This window comes from Castor canadensis, chromosome 11 (assembly GCF_047511655.1).
Source record: "Castor canadensis chromosome 11, mCasCan1.hap1v2, whole genome shotgun sequence".
Taxonomy (NCBI): Eukaryota; Metazoa; Chordata; class Mammalia; order Rodentia; family Castoridae; genus Castor; species Castor canadensis.
In genome coordinates, this window is record NC_133396.1 from 27,279,095 (window position 1) to 27,287,113 (window position 8,019).

The 8,019-nt window shown below is 47.3% G+C and overlaps 1 long non-coding RNA gene across 1 annotated transcript; it reads left to right on the forward strand.

Annotated features, from left to right (window-relative positions):
* The first annotated feature begins 37 nt into the window (after positions 1-37).
* On the forward strand, positions 38-6,726 carry LOC141413757 (uncharacterized). Its single transcript, XR_012438632.1, has 4 exons — positions 38-458; positions 1,215-1,301; positions 2,328-2,497; positions 3,276-6,726. It is a non-coding gene; the product is annotated as an uncharacterized lncRNA (long non-coding RNA).
* The last annotated feature ends 1,293 nt before the right edge of the window (positions 6,727-8,019 follow it).

Sequence of the window (8,019 nt, forward strand, 5' to 3'; positions counted from 1 at the left end):
GGAGGTGATTAGGCCTTGAGGGCTCCACACTCAGGAATGAAGTCAACACTCTTATGAAAGGGCATCAGATGAAGAGAGCACTCCCTTCCCTTTTGTCCTTTCCAGCATGTGTGGACAAAGCACTCCTTCCTCAGCATGTAGCAACCAGGTGCCACTTAGAGCAGAGAGCAGCTCTCACCAGACACCAATCCTTTTGGGCCTTGGCATTGGATTACTTCCTGGCTTACAGAATAAGTTTCTCTTCTTTTTTGGGGGGGAGGGTGGCGCTGGAGTTTGAACTCAGGGCGTGCTTGGCAGGCAGTATTACCACTTAAGCCACTCTGCCAGCTCAAGTTTCTCTTTACAAATTACCTAATCTGTGGTTTTTATTAGAGCAGCAGGAACAAAGATTTTGTCTCTTCCTCAGCTTCCCAGTCCTCTAGGCTGGGTGGAATCTTCATTTTTAACTAGCACCTCAGGTGAGAACAGTTCATATGCCTGAAAGACTTTTGTGTACATATGTGTGCATGAACTTGCATACATGTATAGTTCTGTTTGCATTATGTGTGTACATGCATTTGTGCTTGTGTGTACATGAGCGATTGTATATGTATGTGTGTATTTGTGTGCATGTGTCCATGTTCATATATGTGTGTATATGTGTGCATTTGTGTTTTAAGTGTGCACATGTATTTGTATGTGTGTCTGTTTTCCTAGGCAGACTTGAGAGCAGTTGGTGACCAGTTGGAAGGTGCAGGGAGGGAAAGGGGATAGTCAGAGACAAGTGGTGTCTTGTTTGGGGGACTTGGTAACTTGATAAGATTCCAGGGAAAGAATTATAATAGTTACACAATTGCTAGTAACCAGGAAGGCAGTTTGGGTCTCACTGCAAACCCATCCCTAGAAAGCACCATGTCTAACTAATCATTGGACAAGAAATGGCCCGCCATTATGGCTCTGAGCAAATTAAAATTCACCCCCAGGATGTGGCAGGCCCAAACTGTCCCTGAAGAGCAGTATGGACCGGCTAAGGTCTGGCCAGTAGGCAGAAGTGGGGTCAGGAGGCATTGGCCAGGCACCAGTGTCAACTTTTGAGAGAAAGGAGGGGCCTGCATGTTTAGGGATCGCATAGGAGCTCCAAACAAGGGTGGGACTTGAAGACTGAGCTAGTAGCCTTGACCCCAGCCAATTGTAGCCTAAGGTAACAAGGGTGTTCTCTGCCCTTTCTCTCCTAGATTATTCCAGCCACTTACTCCCTCACTAACCCAGGATGCAGTGGTTCTGGGTAAGCTCTATGGGAACTTGCCCATGACCCTCATAAGGTAGGAGGTCCAAGGTGTGTGGAGACTTCCAGATGGTTGGAATGGGATGGGGAGGAATAAGAGTGGTGGTAAGGGTGCAGTGTAAGAATGGAGGGAAAGCAGCCAAGGGGAGGGGCGTGGGAGAACAGCTGGGGAATTTGAAGTCCCTTAGCGTTCCTGCTGCCCCATTCAAAGGGGCCCCAGGCTCCTTCCCAGAGCTGAAGATGGAGGGCAGGACCAAAGCATTCTGGAGGAAAGCACACAGTTCAATACAGTCTGCTGAGTCTTTCAGCAGATTGGGGGGGACCCTCAGATCCTAATGATGGTCCCTGGAGATGACCACCTAGAAGCTCCTTGAACTCTGAACCTGAGTGTGTAAGGAGAATAATGTGCCCTTCCCCCCTCACCAAGATGTTCATATCATATCCCCAGAATCTATGAATATGTCACTTTCCATGATAAGAAGGACTTTGCAGAGAAGATTAAGGATTTCTCACAGCAGATTATCCTGGGTTATCCGGGTAGACTCAATGTAATCACAAAGGTCTGTATAAGAGTGAGGCAGAAAGTCAGAGAGATGTTTCACTTCTGGCTTTCAGGATGGAGGATGGAGCCCTGAGCTGAGAAATGCTGGAAAAGGAGGAGCCGACAGATTCTCACCATGATAATTTTCTGTGGTGGCTATAACTATGACCTCAAACTTAGTTATTTAAAACAGAAATTTATCCTCTCACAGTCCCAGAGACCATAAGTCTGAAATCAGGCAATGGCAAAGCTGCACTCCAGTAGGCTCTAGGGAATATCAGATCTCTGCCTCCTCCAGTGTTCAGTGACTGTTGACATTTTTGATTGGTGGGCACATATCCCCATTATCCACTTCCATGGTCACATTGCATCTCCATTTCTGTCTTTGTGTCAGTGTGTCTGTCTTACAAGGACACATAGGATTTCATTTAGGGACCATGCTTAATGTCCTTAACTTTGCATACTTGGCCATGTAAGATGATACTCATTTTTTGACATCCATCCATCCATCCATCCATTCAGCTATCCACAGGTTCCAGGGATTGGATGTGAACATGTTCTAGGCGGGTGGAGAGCCTCCACTCAACCCTCTACACTCCTCTAGAGCCTCCAGAAGATGCTGACCTGTGGACACCCTGACTTTGGCCCTGGGAGATTCATTTTAGACTTCGGGCCTCCACAACTGCAAGAGAGTAAGTATGTGTTATTTTCAACTACAAACTTCTGGGTCATTTGTTACAGTATCCATAAGAAATGAACACACTGTACTTATTGAAAGGACCATGTGTGAGTGAGGAAAGCAGCATGGGACCCTACACTGTACTGTCGGCTTGTGTCCATATATGCCTGCTCTCCCTGGAGATAGCCTGACAGGTGGCCCACGCAGGAACAATAATGGAAGGAAACTCAGGCCAGGCCCAGAGCAGTGGAGTGGGAACAGGGAGGGCTTGGGGGAAAGGGGGCTGACTGGTCACTCTCCCTCCTCCTCACTCCCACACTCTTCCAAAAAAGAGGTGAAGACAGAGCTGCCCTCCCCATGCCCTCTGTCCTTCTATTCTCCTCCTTCCCTTTTTCAAGTCCCCACAGTTCATTGATAGACCACCTGGGCAGAGGACAGGATGAGAAGCACAATGAAGATGGATGGATAATTTGCAGCCTAAAGCAGGATGCTGCAGGGGTGGGGAGTGGCTCACTCTATGATAGGTACTTAGAAACTGCTTTTGCTAAAAGCAGTGACTTCATGAGAGCCTGCAAATGTCCAAAGTTAACTGAAAGTAAGACAAAAACCTGGCATCCCTGCCTCCATTTTACTGCTTCTTTTCTTTTTTGGGAGTCCGGGGGTTTGAACTCAGGACCTCACATTTTCTAGGCAGATGCTCTACCACTTCATCCACTACCCCAGCCCCTGCCTCTGTCTCTCTGTCTCCATTTTACATTGTCTTGTTTACTCTCAGTCTTGGTCTTCTGCAGTCACCTTGGGTTCCAGCAAGGACAGGACTGATTGATAACATCTTTCTGATGAGGGACAGAAACTACCTCCAAGGAAAGGATCAGCAGAGCCTCACAGGACAGACAGCCCCCCAAGTGAGGACAGTTACCTACAATGATGAGGCTGCACCCTTGGAGAAAGAGGACTTGTTTCACTCCCCTTAAGTGATGGCAGCAATAATAACTTCTCCAGAACCCCTTGGAGAACAGAACTGCGATAATGTGATCCGGGCCACACTTTAACAGGAAGTGTTTGATTATATGTACCTCTCTTTCCTTCCACTTAAACCTGAAGCTCGTGTCTGCACCCCAAAGATGGCTGGTGATGGGCTTAAGTGCTCACTTTGCCTCTTCCCAAGGCAGGCACAAGCTGTGTAAGAAATCTCATTTCTTTGTGCTTCACCACAACTCTTTATTTGGTATATTGGGATGAGTGGCCAAACCTGGCATGTTGGGATCCCCAGAGTTGTGCCTGTGGCCTAGAACTCTGGTTACCGAGTTCTAACATAAAATGGTTAATTTTATATTATGTGGGGGTCTTTTTTTTTTTTTTTGTATTTTCTTTTTTGGTGCTGGGATCGAACCCAGGGCCTCAAGCTTGCTAGACAAGCACTCTATCACTGAGCTACATTCCAGCCCAATTTTATGTTATGTGAATTTCACCTCAGAAATGATTTTCCTTTTTTCTCCCAACAAAAATGTAGGGAGTGCAGACCGTGACTCACACAGTGTCTAGTGTCATGGAGATTTGTGATGAGGAAGATACATAAGATACCGATAGAGCTGGGAGGGGAGTGGGATCAAGGAAAGGGGGAATGAGGATGAATATGGCGGATGTGTTTTGTATCCATATATGAAAATAGAAGGATGAAATCTGTTGAAATTGTTCTAAGAACGGGGGAGAGGGGAAGAGGGAGAATGATAGAGGGATAAATCCAACTAAGATGCATTTAAAATACATATGAAATATCACAATGCATCCCCCTGTATAACTATTGTATGCTCATAAAATTATTTTTTAAAAGATGCCTATAGAGCCTTGTGGGAAGCCTATAGATAGGGTAATGCTGTAGAGTAGCAGAGCTTGGCCCAGATGAGATGATCAATAGGTATCTGCTAACTAAAATAGCAACAAACATGGGTGCTCATAGGCAGTCTACATAATTCTTATGGAGGGTCACAGAAGACTTCTTGAAGTAGAGTCTAAACTAAGACCCAGCAGATACATGGTGGAAGGGAGAAGGTGGCAGAGCCCAGGGGCTGAAAACTGTTTAGGATGACGTGGAACTGTGCTTTGGGAGAGGGGAGGGAAAGGAGGCTGGGAGAGCCAAGACCCTTGGCATCCATGTCCCTTCTGAGAGAGGCACCTTGACTTTCTTTTGGGAATGTTTTCCTTTCCCATTCCCAACTGTGTGGTGGGATAATTAGAAGTGATGAGTCTTGAGCACTTTATATGAGTAAAATTTGCATAAAGATGGAGGGAGGGGCAGTGCATAGACAAGAATGGATTGTTGTACATATACAGCTCCAGAGGTGGAGAGGTGTGACTTTCACTTGAACTACAGCCCTGTTCTGCACTTCCCTCCAGGCTCCCTGAGCATTTATTCTTGGCCAGCACCAAAGTTGTTTGTTTAAGAAGGAAAGTACTGTCCTTCCCTTCGTACATCAAGGATAGCTGGAATTGGGGGTTGGTTGAGGATTGATGTTGATGGTGTTGAACTATGCTTGACTCAGCACTCACTAGAACAAAGCCAAGAACACATCCAGGCCCCATCTCTGCTAACATCTTGGCAGAAAGATGCTGCAATGAGAAAATTCACAGAGCAGGAGTGGGGCACGTGCCTGGAATGGTTCACTTTCTGGAAGAGGAATGCATGTAGCTTAGAATGGATCTTCCTGGCCTGGGCAGGGCTATGTCTTGCTAGCTAGAGAACCAGGCTGAGGTCTGCACTGATTCTCCCCATGAGAGATATTAGGAAAGGCAGACTCTGGATGTGTGTATGTGTCATAACAGTCACCAAAAATATTTTATAAAGAATCAGTTCATTTTGGGAAGGGAAAGTTGATTGGTTAGGAAAATGCAGAGTTGTCAGGAAAACTCATGAGGTCTGTTTAACTACCAAGCTATCCCCACCATCTTCTTAATAAAACACAAATTTGTTCTCGTACCAGCAGTCCTGGCCTTTGTGGGCTCCTGCAGGCCCAGGACAGGGATGGGTTTAGGAATATGACCCATGGGAAAGCCTGCAGAGGGAGGCCCTGAGAAATTCTTCCTCCTCTTTCAGAAAGAGCTGCTCCTGAGCTGGACGTGGTGATGTGCACCTGTAATCTCAGCACTTGGGTGGCTGAAGCAGGAGGATTGAAAACTCAAAGACAGCCTGGCTACACAGGGAGACACTGTCTCAAAAAAACAAAATGAGCCGGGCCCCAGTGGTTCAAGCCTGTAATCCTAGCTACTCAGGAGGCAGAGATCAGGAGGATAGCGGTTAGAGGCCAGCCTGGGCAAACAGTTTGCAAGACCCTATCTTGAAAAAACCTATCATAAAAAAGGGCCGTTGGAATGGCTCAAGGTGTAGGCCCTGAGTTCAAACCCCAGTCTGAAAAACAAAAACAAACCCAAAGAGCTGCTAAGACATATGCCTCACCTCACCTCTCCATGTATGTGCTCTCTGTTGGAGGCTGGAACTGCTAAGTCATGTTGTGACCATGAGGTGAGACAAGGCAACATGGTAAGGAGGGCCGACAGCTCCCACAGAGAGCTCTGGTCACATGCATCCTCATGGTGCAGATCCCTGGGAGAAGGGAGCAGGGGAGAATCAGAAAAGCCCTGGCTTGGTCCTGAGGAGAGGGCTGAGACTGTTGATGGCAGGGACACAGGAACCCAAAGGAACTAGATCAGGAGAGGAGTCATTCCCAGCATGGTGTCACCACCACCACTATCTAATTGCAGAACGTTTTCATCACCTAAAAAGGAGGTCAGGTGTGGTGACTTGTAATCCCAGCTACTCTGTAACCCCAGCTATTCTGGTAGGAGGATTGAGGTCTAAGGCTAGTCTTGGGAAAACCACAAGACCCTATCTAAAAAATAACTAAAAGCAAAAAGAGAGCTAGAGGGTGTGGCTCAAGTGGTAAAGTGTCTGCCTAGCAAGCTTGAGGCCCTGAGTTCAAACCTTGGTACTGCCAAGAGAAGAAAACAAAAAAGGAAACCTGTTACTTTGTAATGGTCATTCACACTTCTCTTCTCCCCACTGCCCCTGGCAACCACTAATCTGCTTTGTGTCTGAACCCATCTGTTCCCCACATTTCCCATAAATGGAACCAAACATTAGGTGGGCTTTTGAGTCTGAGTTCTTTAACTTAGCATCATGTTTTTAAGGTTCATCCATGTTGCAACCTGGGTCAGGACTCCATTCTTTTTTATGACTCAGTAATATTCCACTGTGTGGATATGCCATGTTTCCATGTCTGTCATGCCATGTTTCCGTGCCTGTTTGTGAAGGATCTGGAAGATGGTAAAATCTCCAAGGCAGGCAGATGTATGACCAAGGATGCAAAAATACAACCCCAAGCATAAGTAATGCAGGCTGCATACCAGCACTGGCTCTGGAAACACCTGTTGACCTGCCTGGGGTTTCCTGGATGCACAGTGAAGGCTTGAGGTGCTGCCAGAGGGAGAGATGCTGGCAGGCCACTGGGATGTGGCCACCAGCTGCCAATCATTCCAGGAGAGATTATCCAGTGTCTGGAGCAGTTAGGGGGCTTCTTCAAACCTCCTGGGGGGAGAGAGGGACAGGAGGTTTTTTCATGCAGCAAGGGAGCCCTTGAGCCCCATCTGTAGCCTGGCCTCTGTGCCCACTTGGGGATTCCCCCACTACTCAGCAGGGGGTGCTCTGGCAGGCCTGGTTACAGGAGTGTCTCCTACCTGGATGCCCAGGTGGGAATTCCCACCTGTGCTGCAAAGTTTCCTTCCACAGTTGGCTTTGATCTGCATTTGAGTGAGGAAGATTTGCCTGGAGCACAGACTTTCCCCGTGGGGGAGGCAGCCAGTGGTGGTCAGAATTCTAGATCTTTTTTAAACTCATGGCCCAAGAGAGAAGAAATAATAACCAGAGTGTCCCACTCTGGATGTTCCTGTGAGCACCAAGAGCCAGTGACTGGCTAGATACTATACATATAACTTTGAATTTTTGAAAAATTTATTTGTTTATTTATTGTGGCTGTATTGGTTTTGAACTCGGCCCTGTGCTTGCTGGGTAGGTGCTGTACCACTTGAGCCACACCCCAATCCCAACGTTATTATTATCATTATTTATTACTTTGCAGTACTGGGGTTTGAACTCAGGGCCTCACACTTGTTAGGCACTGAGCCATGCCTTTAGCCCTATACATACAACTTTGAAGGCAGTGTCTCAAAACTCTGGCTGTGGGCTGGGCATGGTGGCAGACATCTGTAATGCCGGCACTTGGGAAGCAGAAGCAGGAGGATCTTGAGTTAAAGACCAGTCTGGGCTACAAGGCTTCTCATAAGAATCATCTGTGGCTCTTTAGATCCACCACATCTGGCTAACACTCTAGCAGGTGCTCAGGGCTGGTATTTTGTGTACCTTCTCCAGGTGACGCCAATGTGCAGCCGGTGCTGGAGCTTCTAGCTGTGAAGGGAGAGGCAGGTAGTGCAAGAAGAGGAGGGACCAAGGACCCCCCCTTTGTATGCCCCCATGGACAACGT